The sequence below is a fragment of the Somniosus microcephalus genome, chromosome 11 (assembly GCF_052327205.1).
Source record: "Somniosus microcephalus isolate GS21.2 chromosome 11, FLI_Smic_1.0, whole genome shotgun sequence".
Classification (NCBI taxonomy): Eukaryota; Metazoa; Chordata; class Chondrichthyes; order Squaliformes; family Somniosidae; genus Somniosus; species Somniosus microcephalus.
In genome coordinates this window covers 24,181,056-24,201,723 of record NC_140997.1, presented here as the reverse complement: position 1 = coordinate 24,201,723, position 20,668 = coordinate 24,181,056, and the positions used below count along the sequence as shown (strand labels likewise).

The window sequence follows — 20,668 nt, the reverse complement described above, 5'->3', positions numbered from 1 at the left end:
TTGGGGTGGTTTTTAATATAGTTGTACAATTTGAACGGATACCATAATCAATGGCTTTTGTTTCCTCTTATTGAATAATTTATTATCCAATTTACTCTCCCCTCCTTTACCCAAGAGTTTTCAGTTTAATCAAAGGCCTCTTATTAAATATTATCTGAAAATCAAGTTATATAACATTCCGCACATTACTGAATGCCATTACTTTGTTACATCCTTCAGAAATTCCAATAAATCTGTCAGTATTATACAGTACGTAGCTTTGCATTGTTAGTGCCCCCTGGGGCCTGGGATTGGGACCACTCAGACTCAACTAACTACAGACCGTTAGCATTCATCAGAGAGTGGAAGCTCTCTAATGGCTCGTTCATCTGACCCGTAAAAGTTAAAGAGACTGCTGTGTATTTTAAAAATAATGCCATGAGCAGCTGCAGGGTAGGTCAATGTATTTACATTATTTTGTGTGTGTTTGTTAAAGAAAGTCTTGCGTTTTTTGAAGTGCCTGATCACTTCGCTCAAAAAAAAAAAATCTCAACATGCTTCACTGACAATGAGTTGCTTCTTGGGCGTGTGGCTGCTCTTGATCTGTGGCCAAACCTAGAAGCCATTTTGTGCACAGCAAGAGCCCACAAATAGCCACGAGACGGACGACCGGTTGATCTATTTTGGTGATGTTGCCTGAGGGAAGTATGTTGGTCAAGGGACTGGGAAAGCTTCCTACCTTTGTTTGAATGGTGCAATGGGATCTTCAGTGTTCACCTGAACCACTGGAATTTAATGCTTCATCCAAAGGACTACAACCTCTGACAACACAGTACTCCCTCAGTACTGGAATGTCGGCCTAGATCGTGATTCTACTTTGTTACATTTTTGGGGTTTCTTTACTCTTTAAAAAAAAATTCTAGATATTGTTTCGCTCCCATGTGCCAGACTATTCTTGTAGATGGGCCCAAACTCTTTATATGCCAGAGACTGTTTCCATTTGCCCGTATATTTGGGTAAATTCATCGTGTGTTCAGGAATCAGAAAGTTTAGTTCAGCTATTAGTTTTATCATGTGCCCTCAAGTGATTCTCTTTGATTTTGGAAGGCAACAGGTTAACACACCCCTTGACTATGAGGTGGGCTTTAACTACCAAACCAATTCATTAAACAGCAATAACAATGAACAGTAGCAGCAACACAACATGTAAGATTTTAGCCACTCCAGCTAACCTTATTGATTAATAGGTCCGAGAGTTCAGTTGCAGCAACTTTAATACTTTATTAAGAAATACAAGATTTAGCTTCTGCCTTTTCTTATATTGGTCCATCAGTCATGCAAGCCCCGCACATCCACGTTACTTACATCAGGTCAGCCCACTGGATGGAACCTTAGATGCCCCTTGAGGTTGCTCTCTCGTGTCCTAAGTCCAAGCTGCACACCTTGCACCAATATGCCCTCATTTTGTTATTTATATCCTGTCGCGATCCATCTATGTCACCTGACTCTTTTTGTGTTCTCTGCGGGGTTTTGGCGGGAAGCCAGCAATAGCAGCTGGAACATTTCTAATCTATGATTTGCAAAGACACACTCTGTGGTACCTAGCAGCCTTCAGTTGCTTTTCTTCAGTAGTTCCCTCATTATCCCGAGACCAACTTGCCTACTGTTAATGATGTTATTCCTTCTAGTTTCACAATTATATCAGCCATTTTATGTCAATGTATGTTATCCCTGAAGCCTACCCCACATAAGTATTTATAGTAATTACTAAGCTTCACTGTGTCCCTGAGTAAGTAGAAAATAATAACTAGTTTGCAACCGCAGTGCTAAATTATGATGGAAGTAACAGTCTTATGTATTGGTCGCTTTCTTTTTGTCACCATGGACAATAGTTACCTGGTGTGATAATCTCTCTTTGAAAGCTTCAAACATACTCCTCAATTTGAACAGGGCGGGTTGATAAATGCCTTCAAAAAAGAGGCCAAACAGATCCGCATAAATTGAAAAAAGGCTGCCTTTCAAGCAGATATTTGAACAAATTCCACAAGATGTTTCTATTTGAAGTAAGTGGCTTGTCCCCTGTCAGCAACACCAATCTCAGACAAGCTGAGGAATCCTTCAATAATTGTATCAAGTTAAGCTGAGATGCCTAGAAATTCGGGTCGGGGGCTTCCCGCGGGTGCAAGCCCCCGACCTTCCCTTACCTAGTGCGCCGGCCGTTGAGCTGTGGGCCCCCGTGGGATTCCGATCCTGGACCTGCTCCAGCTGTCGGCGCGCAGTGCTTGTGTATCCCAGGGGCGCAGTTAGTTCGATGCGTCCCCTGGGATCACATGGGCCATGGAGAGCCAATGGTAGCAGAGAATGCTTCATTCATAAGTTTGACAGGAAGAGCTGTCAAACCTATAAATACTATAAGCCCCAAAACATCACTAAAACTTCAAATAAATTTTAAAAAAACATCACATTTTTAAAATAACTATAAATTACATGAAATAACTATTTTAAACAATAATTTAAATTTTTGAAAAAATTAATTATATTTTCTAACAGGGCTAAAAATAAACTTACCTTTCTTTAAAGTATTTAAAAATAATAAACCTGTGGAAAAAATGTTTTAATTTTAATTAATTCACCACTTACCTTGTTAAAAGCAGGCCTTGCGCCTGCTTTTTAAAAGTGTAACTGCTGGAGACTTACCCTCCTGGAGAAACCTGCAAAAAAAACGTAAGTTCGATGCGCACGCGCTGCCTCTCCGGTGCACGCGTTCCACCTGTCAACCCCTTCTTTCAGGGGAACGGAAGTGCCGGTTTCCCGTACATGCGCAGTGCATGCACGAAACCGACACTTTCGTTGGGCCTACGCGTGAGTACCCCGTGCGTACTCACGCATTGGGACTCGAATTTCGGGGTCAATATGGAGTGAGTTTTTTTTTAATGCCTTCTGTACTGTGACAGTGTTAAAGAAGTCAAGACCACGTTAAATCTTAGACACAAATGCTTCAGTTTGGTTTGTGCGCTCAGGCTAGACATACTCCTGGTCATCGGGTGAAAGGTGTCAGTTTGGGATATTGAAGATTTTCCACTTTTCATCTAGTTACAGCGTAACATGCTCTCAAATCCGGTGAAGGGCTGGTCAAAGCTGCCTACGCATACCCTGACAGAGAGGGCGAACTGACAAATTGGTCACAGTTAAGTGCCGAACTTGCCGGACTTGTGTTTAGTGGGAGTTGGTTTGAGGCTCTCCAACTTAGAGCTTTTAACAACATGAACCCCACGGTCTGAGATTACTGAGATGGCTGTTGCAACATCTAGTGGCCTTGTGTGCGAATGAGTGAGTGATCCTGGAACAACGGGCGAGGCCTGACCGGTCATGGAATATTTTTGGGGGGAAAACCACATTCAGTTGTTTCCCTCAGATACCTAACGACATAAAATGGAGGATTCACAGCAGCAGTGTAAAGCAGTCAGCGGCTGTGTTGACCCAAAGAGTAACATTATGATAGATGGACAGCATGTTTAAAACATTTCTAAATTCTACCTCAGCACCAGTAGCCACGGAAAAGCACCAGGCCTTATCTCAAATTGCTGCTGCAGGCACTGGGGAAGTGATGGTTCCCTTGTACCTGTCTCGAGTATTGTATTAATATATTTTTCTCCCTTTTTACCTTTCATTCTTTTCTTTGAAAGAAAGAAAGACTTGCATTTCTATAGCGCCTTTCACGACCACCGGACATCCCAATGCGCTTTGCAGCCAATGAAGTACTTTTTTTTGAAGTGTAGTCACTGTTGTAATGTGGGGAACGCGGCAGCCAATTTGCGCACAGCAAGCTCCCACAAACAGCAATATGCTAATGACCAGATAAACTGTTTTAGATGTGGGTTGAGGGTTAAATATTTGCCAGGGCACCGGGGAGAACTCCCCCGCTCCTCTTCGTGAGATCTTTTACGTCCCCCTGAGAGGGCAGACGGGGCCTCAGTTTAACGTCTCATCCGAAAGACAGCACCTCCGACAGTGCAGCACTCCCTCAGCACTGCACTGGAGTGTCAGCCTAGATTTTTGAGCTCATGGCTCTGAGTGTAAGACTCCCTTCTTAGTGTATTTTCTCTTCATCATTGGTCAAAAAGGCAGACAGCTAAGTGACCTTCTTCCACCAATATGAGACTTAAACTGGACAGCAGTGGCCTGGGGGCTGTGCAACTCTTTAGGGAGGGTTTTAATTCTTGGGCTGGAAGCCCGCGAGTCTCCGTGAATCGAACACTTACGTCCCGCCAGCCAGTTCCCTCAGCCACCTAAGTTGGTGGTCTGCGGGAATTGAACAGAAACAGGGCAGTAAGTCTATGCACAGCTATTTTAACTGCATGCCTGCCCCTGCTCTCGCCAGGCGGAGTGAGTTAAAATCCTCCTCTTTGTCTCGCTTCCCCACCCCCCGCTTTCCTTTTGTGAAGTGTTAAGTTCAATGAAAGCCCTGTGAAATATCAGTGTTTCAATTAAAGCATGTTTTTTGCTATTCCTGTAAATCGGTGTTGAAGGGTTTGTGTGGGTGCAAACTTGGAGCTGTTACATAAATAAAAAAAAGCAGATGACACAAAGCTGGGTGGGCGTGTGTGCTGTGAGGAGGATGCCGAGAAACTCCAGTATGATTTGGACAGGTTGGGTGATTGGGCAGATGCATGGCAGATGCAGTATAATGTGGATAAATGCGAGGTTATCCACTTTGGTGGCAAAAACAGGAAGGCAGATTATTATCTGAACGACAATAGATTGGGAGAAGGGGAAGTGCAACGAGACCTGGGTGTCCTTGTGCACCAGTCGCTGAAGGTAAGCATGCAGGTGCAGCAGGCGGTTAAGAAGGCAAATGGTATGTTGGCCTTCATAGCGAGAGGGTTCGAGTACAGGAGCAAGGATGTCTTGCTGCAGTTGTACAGGACCTTGGTGAGACCACACCTTGAGTATTGGGTGCAATTTTGGTCGCCTTATCTGAGGAAGGATGTTCTTGCCATGGAGGGAGTGCAGCGAAGATTCACCAGACTGATACCTGGGATGGCAGGAATGACGTATGAGGAGAGATTGGATCGATTGGGCTTATATTCGCTGGAGTTTAGAAGAATGAGAGGGGATCTCATTGAAACTTATAAAATTCTAACAGGACTAGACAGACTAGATGTAGGAAGGATGTTCCCGATGGCGGGGGAGTCCAGAACCAGGGGTCACAGTCTAAAGATAAGGGGTAAGCCATTTAGGACAGAGATGAGGAGGAATTTCTTCACCCAGAGAGTGGTGAACCTGTGGAATTCTCTACCACAGAAGGCAGTTGAGGCCAATTCATTAAATATATTCAAGAAGGAGTTAGATATATTTCTTAAGGCTAAAGGGATCAAGGGATATGGGGAGAAAGCAGGGACAGGGTACTGAATTTGGATGATCAGCCATAATCTCATTAAATGGCGGAGCAGGCTCGAGGGGCCAAATGGCCTACTCCTGCTCCTATCTTCTATGTTTCTATGTTTCCACAGAAACTGAGTGGCACTTGGCACAATCCAATGATGTCACTGTGGTGTACAAAGATTTTCTGTGGCCTGTATTGAAAGGGGAGCGACGTCGGTTTGGAACTGGGTTTTCCGGATCGCCATTGACTCCCAGAGACGTGATATCAGAGCCGCGATATCACACCAAATCCCATCACTGCATCTGCGTAACCACTGGGATAAGTAGAACATGTCTCCCCCATCCTCCCAATTTTTTTGTTGTGGGTTACATCTCCCTCTCCGACAAATCCCACTATTGTTCCTGATGTCCCGCAACGTCCCTCACTCTTTGTAGATGGTTGCACCTTTGCATCATGGTATGAATCCATCCTCGAGAAAGAAAGAAAGACTTGCATTTATACAGCGCCTTTCACGGCCACCGGACGTCCCAAAGCGCTTTGCAGCCAATGAAGTACTTTTTTTTGAAGTGTAGCCACGGTTGTAACGTAGGAAACGCAGCAGCCAATTTGCGCACAGCAAGCTCCCACAAACAGCAATGTGATAATGACCAGATAATCGGTTTTAGTGATGTTGGTTGACGGATAAATATCGGCCCAGGGCACCGGGGAGAACTCCCCTGCTCAAGATGCGCATAAATGACCAATTTGGCCATTGAATTCTGCTTAGTCCTTTATTGGAACTTTGTTGGCTGTCCAGCAATGAAGCTTGTCCGATCAGTGTGGAACCTCTGAATTCCCAGTACATTGTTTTTCAGATTGGGAACCCCTCAGGGGCCCATGTAAGGATCCCAGGGGTCCTCGAGGCTATCAAATGTTGGTGGGTTTTTTTTCTAAGTTGGAGGACTTCCTAATAAGTTCTGTCTGTTGTTGTGGAGTAGCCCTTTTAAGAAGAGCCCTGTCAAAAATAATACTACACGGCACTTAAGTGCTGTCAGGTTCATGAGTGCACAGATATACTGGGTTAAAACCCAACAGTGTTCAATTTATACCTACAGCGGGGAAAAGAGAGATTTCTCCCATGCATGGAACTGATCGAAAAAATGGTCATTTGATTTCCTTTCTCTGGCTGTCAGACATCACAGAATGAACAAATTGATTTTTTAAATTTAATGTAATCGTAAATATGGACAAAATCGATGTCAAATTCAGATCTTTCAAAATTTCTTTCATGGCGTTTCAAAAGGTCTGAGTGAGGGCTTTAATACAAAAAAAATCTTAAACTGTCTGTAGGCAGAACAGCGCCCCAGTAATATATCTGTTTACTTGATTCTCAATCACATTTTAGAGGGAAAACAAAGTGCATGAGTGTACCAGGATACAACTACAACAAGATTGAATGAGTAAATATTTAATGATAACTTATTTATTTTCCACTGCAGTGTGCCAGCTGGACGATTACCATTGACAAACAAAGACAGGGATTGAAAGCAGCACACGAACTGTCAGCCCTGAGCAAACGTGCGGCAATGAAGAGTAGGGACCAGAGTAATTCTCCATTAAAAGTTGAACAGGCATAACGAGGTATTTAAAGGGCAAGTCAATACTTATTACTGCGCACTTTAACCGGCAGGGCATGACGCACAGGTCAGAACATCTGTCTTTTTTTTTAATCTACTTTCCCTCCCCTCCTCTTTCTGAGGCACTGGCTCCTGCTGGGGAAGGTCGCACTGGCACCAACGACTGTCCGGAAACTTGCCCAAGTAACCGTTCCTCGTGCATGACCCCAGGCGGTGACCGTCGGCAGACTTTGCAACTGTGAAAGGGTTGATGGCCAAACCCAGTCCTGTTTTCAGTAGGTGTCCAGAGACATCAGAGACAATGGATAACAATCAGGAACGGGGGGACCTAATGAATTTTTCTCTTTCCTCGCTCAGGGGCACTGAGGCTAAATCTAGCTCCCCAGCTGAGGTCAGCTAACAGCACCAATTCAACCTGGGATCTTCCGGGTAGGTCCGGCAATGCCTAGCTTTTTGAAATTCTCTCCTTGTTTTCAAATCCCTCCATGGCCTCGCCCCTCCCTACCTCTGTAACCTCCTCTAGCCCTACAACCCTACGCTCCTCCAATTCTGGCATCTTTCCCATCACCGATTTCCTTCGCCACACCTCCATGCCTTCAGCTGCCTGGGCCCTAAGCTCTGGAATTTCCTCCCTAAACCTCCGCCTCTCTCCTCCTTAAAACCTACCTCTTTGACCAAGCTTTTGGTCACCTCTCCTAGTATCTCTTTATGTGGCTCAGAGTCAAATTTTGTCTGATAACACTCCTGTGAAGCGCCTTAGAATCATATCGAATCATAGAATAGTACGGCACAGAAGGAGGCCATTCGGCCCATCGAGTCTGCGCCGGCTCTTTCGAAGAGCGATCCGGTTAGTCCCGCTCTTTCCTCATATTCTGGCAATTTTTTCTCCTTCAAGTATTTATTCAATTCCCTTTTGAAAGCTATGATTAATTCTATATCCACCACCCTATCAGTTAATGCTTTGCCAATCCCAACCACTCGCTGCGTAAAGAAGTTTTCCCTCAGGTCGCCTCTGGTTCTTTTGCCAATCACCTTAAATCTGTGTCCTCTGGTTATCGACCCTTCAGCCACTGGAAACAGTTTCTCTTTATTTACTCTATCAAAACCCTTCATGATTTTACTGTGTTAAAGGCGCTTTATAAATGCAAGTTGTTGTTGTTGTATATGCTAGCACTAGACCAGGTGGTACCTTTATTGACTATGGCATTGGGGGAGCTCGGAACAGCTGAAATAAAGGAGTGCCGGGGAACTTTTACAAAGGATTACATACGGTAAAGAAATAGGCCATTCGGCCCAACCAGTCCATGCCGGCGTTTATGCTCCACTCGAGCCTCTTCCCGTCTTTCCTCATCTAAATCTATCAGCGTAACCCTCTATTCCCTTCTCCCTCATATGCTTGTCCAGCCTCCCCTTAAATGCATCTATACGATTCGCTTCAACCACTCCCTGTGGTAGCGAGTTCCACATTCTCACCACTCTCTGGGTAAAGAAGTTTCTTCTGAATTCCCTATTGGATTTCTTGGTGACTATCTTATATTGATGGCCTCTAGTTATGCTCTTCCCTACAAGTGGAAACATTCTCTCTGTATCCACTCTATCAAAACCTTTCATAATTTTAAAGACCTCTATTAGGTTAACCCGCCTGCCTTTTTTCAGGAGAAAAGAGACCCAGCCTGTTCATTCTTTCCTGATTGGTATACCCTCGCATTTCTGGTATCATCCTTGTAAATCTTCTCTGGACCCTCTCCAGTGCCTCTATATCCTTTCTATAATATGGCGACCAGAGCTGTACGCAGTACTCCAAGTGTAGGTTTAGCAGAACTTCCCTTGTATAAAAGCAATTCCGATTGCATTTGCACACACGCACATTGATGTGTAGAAGAATATGATCCCTTTTCTACACAACGTATAGAGTTGGGGCTTTCTGCATGTTGTTCTATTACTGTTGCCACCTGCCCTCCAGCAGACTCCAAATAATGGATTGAAAGAATACTTAACCAATTTTGTTGTAATGGTCTTCCAGCTTCTGGGTTTTTTCTCCCTTTCGGCCATTATTATGTTATTTTCTTTACAGTTCACTTCCCTTCCCCCGCCCCACACACAAAGCAACATTCCTTAACCATCAAAGAGACAGACAGACAGAGGGGGTGAAAGAAAGACACTGAGGATTGAGATTAAAGAATAACTGGGAGGGGGGTGGGAGTGGACAGAGAGACTGAGGCAAGGAGAAGAGAGGAATGGGAGCGAGCGAGACTGAGGAGAAACAGACTGTAGGGGCAGAAAGATTGGTGGAGAAACAGCGAGAGAAAGAGAACAAGAGGCTAGAAAGACTTTAGGGAGACAGTGAGAGTCTTGGGGGGAGAGAGAGATTGAGGGTGAGGGAGGGAAAGAGACCGGAGGAGAGGGAGACTGAGAGATTAGAGGGGACAGCCAGATGGCCTGTTCCTAGTCTGAATTGATGCAGTTATTACACTAACTGTTGGAAGGGCTGGAAGAACTTGCTCACTCAAATTTCTGCTCACTGCCAGCCTGTGGAATAGTCCCTGGTCTCTGATCTGTGCCTCCTCTGACTCTGATTACAAACTGCTCACTGTGTAGTGACGGGGAAGCCACCTCCGATCATTGCATTGCCCAGTGTGCTAGTGCACACAGCTGCTGTGTCATGTGGTGACCCTTTGCTGTGTCATGTGGTGACCCTTCTCCCTTGCAGGTTAGGATCTCAGTTGGTTGAGGACTGGACTGGGCTCCCAGCATTTGAATGGCGACGGGGTTCGTCCAACCTTTCCACTGTTCCAAAATGAGTGCAAGAAGTTCGGATCTGGAGAGGCTGCAGTGACCGAAACGTGCTTGCCAGAACTTTGCATCAATCTTCGGGCAATGGGAATGGAGATCAGCTCCACACTCAGTAGACATTTCGTGGCTGATGGAAGCCAATCTCTACTGTTCATCTCTCTCTCTCACCCTCCTCCCTTGCGTTCAAAGATTCAGCAACCATTCTGCCATTGCCCAGAGATTGTTTTCTTATATTTTGTGTAGTTCCATTCCTCCCTCCCCCACTCACTCCAGATTCCCCGTCAGGCTGGGACCAGAATCAGACAAACTACCAGAGGTCAATACTGGATACATGCATTTATTTGAATACATTGAATTTCATTTCTTTAAACTCGCCTTTGGCTCTTCATTTTCTTTTATCAGTCAGCACGCAGTCTGGACTTTTGGTAGCATTCTAATTCTAATTCTGTGGCTCTTCAGACCGCCGCTGTTGCCAGGCAGCGCACCAGCTCATTCAGCTGATGGTATTGGAGTTGTACTCTTGGATACTGCTCTCTGTCAACCTCTCGAGTCTTTTTATTGCAAGAGTCCTTGTGGGATGAGAGGATCCCATTCAGCAGCCCTGACAGTTGCTGTGATCGCCAGAGGCAAGAGCCCGATCAGTGCAAGGCATACCGTGAGGCAGCTGTGTATCTGATGAACTGTAAAGTGATGGAAGTGATTGCAAAGCTCTAATTGGATAATGAAGTTCAGGTGATATCATACGGTGCAGATTGAGCATCCTTTATTTTAAGCACCCCCTTCGAATGCCAAATTGAGATTTACATCTCAAGGGTGCGCTGATAGGGTTAGATGAAGAAGAGGTGGGAGGAGGAGGAGGCTCGTGTGGAACATAAACACCGGCATAGACCTGTTGGGCCGAATGGCCTGTTTCTGTGCTGTAGACTAACTCTGTATAACATCCTTGCAAATGCTCATTTCTATTTGTACCCATTAAAGGCTTGTCACCTTATCACAGAAAAAGTTTACATCCGTCCTGCCACAAGGGTCCAGTTGGAAAATGGTTTGCCTATAGTGGTACTGAGCCACACAGATCAAGCTAGGTGCAGAGAAGATTTACTAGGATGATACCAGAAATGCAAGGGTATACATATCAGGAAAGGATGAACAGGCTGGGTCTCTTTTCTCTTGATAAAAGAAGGCTGAGGGGTGACCTAATAGAAGTCTTTAAAATTATGAAAGGTTTTGATAGAGTGGATACAGAGAGAATGTTTCCACTTGTGGGGAAGAGTGTAACTAGAGGCCATCAATATAAGATAGTCACCAAGAAATCCAATAGGGAATTCAGAAGAAACTTCTTTACCCAGAGAGTGGTGAGAATGTGGAACTCGCTACCACAGGGAGTGGTTGAAGCGAATAGTATAGATGCATTTAAGGGGAGGCTGGACAAGCATATGAGGGAGAAGGGAATAGAAGGTTATACTGATAGATTTAGATGAGGAAAGACGGGAGGAGGCTCGAGTGGAGCATAAACGCCAGCATGGACTGGTTGGGCCGAATGGCCTCTTTCTGTGCCGTATATCCCATGTAATCCTGTGTAAGAGGTGCAGTTTTGAGGGTCAGTGCCTGGTCTGTGCCACGGTCACTGATCTTAACCTGTGCCGGTAGTTCCTGGCCACAGCTAGGAACTCATCCAGCTCCCACTTGAATGGGAGCAGCGAATGCACACTCACCGCACGAGCCACAGGTCGATGACCCTCTGCGAAAAGACAAACCTCCTGACATCTAATTGGCCTCAGTTCTCCTGGTCTAGCAAGAGGAAATGCCAGCTGGGATTGCTAATCCCGCTCAACATTTCTTGACCCCTGCTGGAAACCATATCTCATTGCATCGTTGTCAGGTGACAACAAGATCGGTCTTGGTTAACAATACCTTCCACCGTCGACTACAAACATACGAAAATAACTGACAAGAAAAGACCAGCTGGCTCATCCAGCCTGCGCCGTACAGTCATGTTGCAACTGAGCGTTACGATCCCCAGTTTCCCCCCACCAGCCATGGAATCTTCCAGGTGAGGCAATCAAACAATATTTAAAAAAAGTCTGAGGTCGATTCAGTGAAAAGAAATGATGAGAAGTTCCACTCTAACCGCCAAAGGCGATCACACAAGTTCCAGTGGACCACAGTGACTATGAGGCACATCACCCAATACCCCACCTACCTTTAACATCAGCCTCAGCCAGGAATTTGCCCAGCTCCCTTTTGAACGCTTGCAGCAAATCCACACTTGCTGCACGAGCCGACATCTTCCTCCAAATGTTGAGGACCTTCTGCAAAAAGGAAGAACCTCCCGGACATCTGACCCACTTCTATGCATATGTAACTTACATGCACGTCCCCCTGTTTTCAAATTCCTCCACGGCCTCACCCCTTCCTATCTCTATAATCTCCTTCAGCCCCACAACCTCCCCCGAGATATCTGCACTCCTCTAATTCTGCCCTCTTGAGGATCCCTGATTATAATCGCTCAACCTTTGGCGGTCGTGCCTTCTGTTGCCCAGGTCCTAAGCTCTAGAATTCCCTGCCTAAACCTCACCACCTCGCTACCTCTCTTTCCTTCTTTAAGACGCTCCTTAAAACCTATCTCTTTCACCAAACTTTTGGTCACCTGCCCTAATTTATCCTTATGTGGATCGGTGTCAAATTTTTTGCCTTAAAATACTCCTGTGCAGCCCCTTGTGACGTTTTACTATGTTAAAGGCGCTATATAAATACAAGTTGTTGTTGTTGTTCTCCCTAACCTATCCAACTGAAATAGTCTTATCCACATGGACAAAGTCCAATCAAATTTCCCCTAACTCTACGCTTTCCTAGACTAAAAGGACCTAGCTCCCTAAGCCTATCATGGTAACAAAGGGCTTTTAAGATAGATATCAACCTAGCGGTCCTCTTTTTGCACCTTTCCCAGGGCTTCTATACCATCCACCTCATGAGGGGTCCAAAACTAGGCACAGTATTTTAGAGACCCAATCAAGGTCTTAGTGTCAGCTGTGGCTCAGTTGGTAGCACACTCGCTTCTGAGTTTAGAAGGTTGTGGGTTCATAGTCCCACGCTGGGTACAATAAATCTAGGTTGTCACTCCAGTGCAGTACTGAGGGAGTCTTTTGGATGAGTTATTAAACTGAGGCCCTGGTACTATTTTGAAGACGAGCAGGGGAGTTCTCCCCGGTGTCCTGGCCAATATTTATCCCTCAATCAACACCACTAAAAACAGATTATCTGGTCATTATCACATTGCTGTTTGTGGGAGCTTGCTGTGCGTAAATTGGCTGCTGCATTTCCTACATTACAACAGTGACTGCACTTCAAAAAGTACTTCAGTGGCTGTAAAGCGCTTTGGGATGTCCGGTGGCTGTGAAAGGCGCTATATAAATGCAAGACTTTCTTAAACAAGGAGAACATATGGCATTGTATTTTATATTGCATCGTCCTAGCAATACATCCCAATATTCTATTTGCTTTTGCTATAGCCTCGTGGCACTGGCTGTGAACCTTTAGAAATTCATGAAATATAATGTCTAGGCATCTGTCCAGCTCAATAGAATTTAGTTCGGAATCCTGCATGGTATACACATGGGCTAGATTTTCATTGAGGAGTCGGGTAGGAGGCGGGACTACAACTTTCGGGGTTGTAGTCCCGCCTCCATCGAGTTGTAGCCAACCCACGTGATTTTCACTTGATTGACCTTGTTTAGTCCGCCCAGCGGGCTCAGCAGGCCAATTAAGGGCCACCCAGCAACAGGTGGCATCACAGATTGATATTTCACAGAATCACAGAATCACAGAAACCCCACAGTGCAGATAGAGGCCATTTCGGCCCATCGAGCCTGCACCGACACATATCCCACCCGATCCCCGTAACCCCTACACCAACACCAACACATATCCCACCCTATCCCCATAACCCCACGTATTTAATCCCCCTAACACTAAGGGTCAATTTATCATAGCCAATCAACCTAACCCGCACATCTTTGGACTGTGGGAGGAAACCGGAACACCCGGAGAAAACCCACGCAAACACGGGGAGAATGTGCAAACTCCACACAGACAGTCACCCGAGGCCGGATTCGAACCCGGGTCTCTGGCGCTGTGAGGCAACAGTGCTAACCACTTTTGACAGATGAAATATCAGCGTTTCACAGCTGTTTGAAGCTGTCAAACACTGATAATCTGTACTCCAAGTTAATTCCTTCCTCTCAGGCTGATTTAGAGATCTCCCCAGAACAGAAAGCTGAATGCTGCAATTTTTGACAGCTCGCAGCCATTCTGCTTTCTGTGCCGGTGAGATGAGGGACTCCTGAGACCTGAAGGAAGGAAGGCTGTAAAGGTAAGTAAAGGTAAGTAAAACTTCTTTAAACACTTTACACACACCAAACACACTAACCTTTGCACTCAGGCACCCATCACTCACCTGAACACCGGACATCTTGACCCCTCCAAGCCCTTCATCCTGACAGTCCGCCTCCTCTAACTTGGCGTGGTTTGGAGCTGTCGGGAATCCCACACTTCAGGGATAAAAATAGGGATTAGGCTAAAAACTGCCTGTTAGCGACCTGTTAACAGGCAGTTAATTGGCACTAATCCCTTTCCCGCCTCGGGGAGGCGGGTCCCAGTGCGGGTCGGGTACCCGCTTCCTTTGAAACTGGCATGGAGGCGGGTTGGGTGCGGGGTGGGTTCGTGCCCCCCCGATTTCGGGATTTTAACCCCCCCCACACGCCTCCAATCCCGCCTCCATGGCCCAATGAAAATCCTGCCCATAGCCCGTCTACACTCACTATCTAGACTGCCACAAGGACAATGGCCACTAAGATGAGGTGCCAAAGGGATGCAGCATCCGTGGATACCAGAAATGAGAAGTTAAAAGTATCAGGAAAGACTGAACAGGCTGGCGCTCTTTTCTCTAGAAAAGGGAAGGCTGAGTGAGGGGTGACCTGATGGAGGTCTTTAAAATTAGGAAAGGATTTGCGAGGCTAGACATAGAGAAGATGTGTCCACCTCCGTAACATCACCCGACTCCGCCCCTGCCTCAGCTCATCTGCTGCTGAAACTCACATCCATGCCCATGCCTCTAGACTTGACCATTCCAACGCACTCCTGGCTGGCCTCCCACATTTTACCCTACGTAAACTTGAGGTCATCCAAAACTCGCACCAAAACTCCTCTGCTCGCTGACCTACATTGGCTCCCGGTTAAGCAATGCCTCGATTTCAAAATTCTCATCCTTGTTCTCTAATCCTTCCATGGCCTCGCCCCTCCCTATCTCTGTAATCTCCTGCAGCCCCACAACCCCCCGAGATATCTGCGCTCCTCTAATTCTGCCCTCTTGAGCATCTCTGATTATAATCGCTCAACCTTTGGTGGCCGTGCCTTCTGTTGCCTAGGCCCTAAGCTCTGGAATTCCCTGGAATTCCCTCCCTAAACCTCTCCGCCTCTCTACCTCTCTTTCCTCCTTTAAGACGCTCTTTAAAACCTACCTCTTTGACCAGGGTTTTGGTCACCTGCCCTAATTTATCCTTACGTGGCTCGGTGTCAAATTTTTTGTCTTAAGATACTCCTGTGAAGCGCCTTGGGATGTTTTACTACATTAAAGGTGCTATATAAATACAAGTTGTTGTTGTTATGGAGGAATCCAAAACTAGGGGTCATAGATATAAGATAGTCAATAATAAATCCATTAAGGATTTAGGAGAAACTTCTTTATCCAAAGACTGGTGAGAATGTGGAATTTGCTATCACATGGAGTAGTTGAGGTGAACAGCATAGATGCATTTAAGGGGAAGCTAGATAAGAAAATGAGGGAGAAAGGAATGGAAGAATATGCTGATAGGGTGAGATGAAGTAGGATAGGAGGAGGCTCGTGTGGAGCATAAACACCGGCATGGACTTGTTGGGCCTAATGGCCTGTTTCTGTCCTATAAACACTGTGGGGGAGAAATTGGGTGAGTAGCGCCACCTGTTAGCGCCTAAAGAGGCAGTCAGTGGCTGTAGCGCCACTGGCTACGTCTCCGACGATATTCAGTAGGGGCGCTAATGGTGGCGTTAGGCATTTGCGCTGCGCCACCACCGATGACGTCATCGGTGTGCGCAGCGCCCCATTCGTGCGCCGTTCGCAATATTTGGTAGCGAACGCCGCAGTTGCGCCGCTCGCTACCCACGCCCGGTTCACGGGGGCCTTACTGTGCCGGCAGCGGCGCAAGTTAAGGTGGAGGTGCGGTGCGGCCACTTTTCCGGCGGCCGCCTGCCAGCACCTCCGTCCCCGGCCTCCTAATCCCCCCCCCGTGGCATTGCCGGCTGTTTCCCGAGAGCCCGGCACTTCTCCTTGGTGCCGGGCTCATTTGCCCGCACTCGCGATCGGGGCTCGCGCTGTTGCAGGCACCTCCCCCTTAACAGTGGGAGGAAGGCCTGCAGTACCGCAGCGTGCCGTGCCGCAGCGTGTGGCGCTGCGGCACGTTGTGCTGTGATATTCAGTTTCAGCGCCCTAAGAGGGACGCGGAGCGCCTCGAGCCTCGCCCCGTGTCCCTCGCAGGGCAATGAAACTGAATATCTGGCGATCGGTATCACTCCGATCGCTGCGCTAAATCCTGCGCTCCGCCGACTTTTGCGCCACTTTGGCGCCCCAACCCAATTTCTAGGCCTGTGTAATTCGATAGAGGTGATTCCATGATTCCACATTCCCAGTGGAGAAGCTGTGCTTGTAGGAAGCCTGTGTCCAGTGGGGTTCCGCAGGGATCGGTGCTGGGTCCCTTGCTGTTTGTAGTGTACATTAATGATTTAGATATGAATGTAGGAAGTATGATCAGTAAGTTCGCAATGACACGAAAATTGGTGGAGTGGTAAATAGCGAGGAGGGAAGCCTCAGGCTACAGGACAATATAGATGGGTTGGTTAGATGGGCAGAACAGTGGCAAATGGAATTTAACCCTGAAAAGTGTGAGGTGATGCATTTTGGGAGGACTAACAAGGCAAGGGAATACACAATGAATGGTAGGACCCTAGGAAGGACAGAGGATCAAAGGGACCTTGGTGTGCATGTACAGATCCCTGAAGGCAGCAGGACAGGTAGATAAGGTGGTTAAAAAGGCATATGGGATACTTGCCTTCATTAGCCGAGGCATAGAATATAAGAGCAGGGAGGTTATGATGGAGCTGTACAAAACACTACTTAGGTCACAGCTGGAATACTGTGTGCAGTTCTGGTCGCCACACTATAGGAAGGATGTGATTGCATTGGAGAAGGTGCAGAGGAGATTCACCAGGATGTTACCTGGGCTGGAGCACTTCAGCTATGAAGAGAGACTGGACAGGCTGGGGTTGTTTTCCTTAGAGCAGAGAAGACTGAGGGGGGACCTGATTGAGGTGTACAAAATTATGAGCGGCATAGATAGGATAGATAAAAAGGAACTTTTCCCCTTAGTACAGGGGCCAATAACCAGGGGGCATAGTTTCAAGGTAAAGGGCAGGATGTTTAGAGGGGAGTTGAGGAAAAACCTTTTCACCCAGAGGGTGGTTGGAATCTGGAACTCACTACCTGAAAGGGTGGTAGAGGCAGGAACCCTCACAACATTCAAGAAGCATTTAGATGAGCACTTGAAATGCCATAGCATACAAGGCTACGGACCAAGTGCTGGAAAATGGAATTAGAATAGACAGGGCTTGATGGCCGGCGCTATGAAGTGCGGGTCAAATATGGGACTACAGTATTGCACCCCCAAATCTCCATCCCGCACTCCTGTTGAGCTCCTGTTCCTTCAGGATGCACTGGGATCATGGAAGCACCCTTTATAGACTAGGGTGACCATATTTTCTAAACCGAATCCGGGGAGCACAGCAAAGTGGCCAGGACACGTTTCAAGAAAACCAGCATGTTGCTTCTGCTAGTGGAATAAGCGTAGAGACAATGCCATTCTGACTTTACACCGAATCTCGAATCTTGCATGTGTTCTGACAATGGTGCTGTACCATCTATACTCGTCCCCTAATACTCTAACTTTAATTTCTCAATTTTAAACCTGTTTCAAACAGATAGAGATTTTTCCATATAAGGTGTGAAACACCCTCTGTCTCAGAAGGTTTCAGAAACCTCTTCCCAGTGGGAGAATTTAGAACTTGCCTTATTCAGTAAAAAAAAACAGGACGCACCATACTAATCTGAGGTAAAGTAAACCCAATCACCCACCAGCCCTCGGCTTCTCCCGCGCATTTTAAAGGTTCCACCCACCGGCCAGACACTATTGGCCGAAACACGGGGTCAGGTGACTTAAACCCCCAGAGTGCAGTGTGGCCCGAGCTATCGATGGGGCCTTTTCCTCTGCCGCGCTGCATTGTGGGAAGGTGGGACGGCCATCGTTGCCTCCGTTCATCCGGCTCCTGGAATCCGTTCCTGAGCTCAAACAGGGTGGGAACGGGCTGAGAATCTCCCCCCAGGGTTTCTGTACATTCACATCTAAAATAACAAAGACTCTATATGGGGACGAGTTTTCTGAACTGGGGACTCTCCCGGGGACATTGTTTGCCCGGGGACACAGTACCTAGTCCGGGGACTGTGCCCTGAAAACAGGGACGTATGGTCAGCCTATTATCGACCAGCGTGAGCCAAGGGGACAATGAGAGAGAAACTAAAAGTTTTCACCCATGTGCTTTGTCTGAAACTGCCAACAAAAGTGTGCATAAATTCTTAAATATTTATTATTCGAAGTATGTGGTTTTCATGTTGATGGATAAAAATAAGTTTCTCCTCACTGGTAACAGAGATACAACCGGTATTGTCTGAACCAAAGTTCCGTGGTGTCGATGCTGTCATTGTTTAAGGTGTCATGTTCTCTGGCCCCGTGGATCTGTGAGGTAAAATGTAAGCTGAGAATAGCACAATATGATATTCCCGGAAGGGCATTAAGAGGCATATGTTACCTCATTACTGCAGGTTTACACAGAATCACTCTGTAGTGAACCACAAGCTGACCGCACGTCCATTATATAACACTCGTAGGAAAATTAAGAATATGAGGGCAGAAAAATGAGAAAAGGTCATTGAGCCTGTCTTGGTAGTTCCGTCATCCTGAACCTCTCTGTTTGTTTAGCTCAATGATTTGAAATCTTTGTTGTCCTTCTCTGACTACCTTCCACTGCCTCAATATTTTAGGTCAAACCTGTGATCGAGTACTCCACGAGTTGCCTCGCTAACGCTTTTCAGAGTCTCTGTAACAATTCCTTAGGCTTACTTCTACCGGATGCATTTATTCACCTCATATCGCATGTGCCTATATAACTTGTGCTATGACTTTGAATGGGTGATTTTCCGATTTCGCCTGCCAAGAACACACATTGGAATACCCAACGTGTGCTCTTGATGGACAAGGTTTCTCAATCGGAATGTGAAGTCTGAAAATTCAATCTTCAGAGTAGGGGGGATTTTCCTGTGTGTGTTCCTTTTGATGAGAACATAGATGTTTGCAAACAGGGGAGCAAGACCAGTAGAAAGTGGTTAACAGATGTCTATCCATTGATACTCTCACTCTGAGTCTGTCTCCCGTTCTAAAATAAGTCATCACAAATTTGTAAAGAAGATGTGTTTGTCACAGACTGTTCAGACTTCATTAGCGGTCTATAGTGGAAAGCCCTCTGACATTCAGACACGTTAGTTTTCCAAATTCCATTTAAGTTTACAGATTTTCACAGCTTCTTGCGGCTCATTCATTCATTCATCTACGTGTGCAGATTCTCACTTCAGCTCCTCCCTCCCCCCCATGTGTCTCTCTCTTCCCCCATGTCTCTTTCTCTCCTTCTCGTGTCTCTTTCCTCCCCCTCTCTATCTTTCTTTCCTCACTATCTGTGACTCTCTCTTCCCCTGCGTCTCTCTTTTTTGCCCCATTTCTTTCTTTTGCCCTATGTGTCATTTCTCGCCCCCCCCCCTCTCTCTCTCTCTCTTGGTCCCATCTGCCCTCTCAGGTGGATATAAAGGATCCCATGGTACTATTCGAAGAGGAGGAGGGAGTTCTCCCAGTGTCCTGGCCAGTATCTATCTCTTAACGAACACCAGTCAAAACAGTTTCATTGGTCATTTCGTTCTTTGCTGTTTGTGGAATCTTGCTGTGCACACATTGGCTGCTGCGCTTCGCTACATTATAACAGTGAATACACTTCAAACGTAATACATTGTGAAGTGCTTTGGGGCATCCTGAGGTTATGAAAGGTGCTATTTAAATGCAAGTTCTTTCTTTATTGTTCCGTGGAAGCAAAAGATCTCAGACTTTTTAACACAAAGTTAGTCGCTGCAGATTTGCCGACCTGAGCTATTGATAAGGATGAGTAGCAGCACATTGTAAGATTAATCCATCACAATGCTTACGGACCATTGCTTGAGTAGTCAATGGCACTGCTACACTAGCAGTCTGCTTTAAATGTTAAATTTTAGAGTGTATAGAACAACAAAAAAGGTTACTTCCATTTCAAATTCAATTACTAAACCCGTCCTTCAAGGTCTATTGACTTTACATCTGAGCTGCTCTTTCTTTGGCGCATTTTACTTTTTCTTCCTGTCACTCAAGAGGGCCAAGTTTCTTCAAGCCAGATGATCTGGTCCACTTGATTAACTCTGCTCTCTGCTTTCATCTGCCACCACTGATACTTCGGTTTCAAAAGAGAAGAACGGGTTGAGAAACCACCTTCTCAATATGAAACATAGAAACATAGAAGATAGGAGCAGGAGTAGGCCATTCGGCCCCTCGAGCCTGCTCCGCCATTCAACGAGATCATGGCTGATCATCCAAATTCAGTACCCGGTCCCTGCTTTCTCCCCATACCCCTTGATCCCTTTAGCCTTAAGAAATATATCCAACTCCTTCTTGAATATATT

The 20,668-nt window shown here is 46.2% G+C and overlaps 1 protein-coding gene across 3 annotated transcripts in view; it reads left to right on the top strand.

Annotated features, from left to right (window-relative positions):
• Positions 1-20,668, top strand: part of slc29a4a (solute carrier family 29 member 4a) — a 204,357-nt gene that overhangs the window by 14,583 nt on the left and 169,106 nt on the right. For 2 of the 3 annotated variants that reach the window (XM_086000350.1, XM_086000348.1), the window contains exon 1: positions 6,848-6,985. The exons of the other annotated variant lie outside the window; for it this stretch is intronic. The gene's annotated coding sequence lies outside the window, so the exon portion shown is untranslated. Of the gene's footprint in view, positions 1-6,847; positions 6,986-20,668 lie in introns of those variants that run through there. 3 annotated transcript variants of the gene reach the window in all.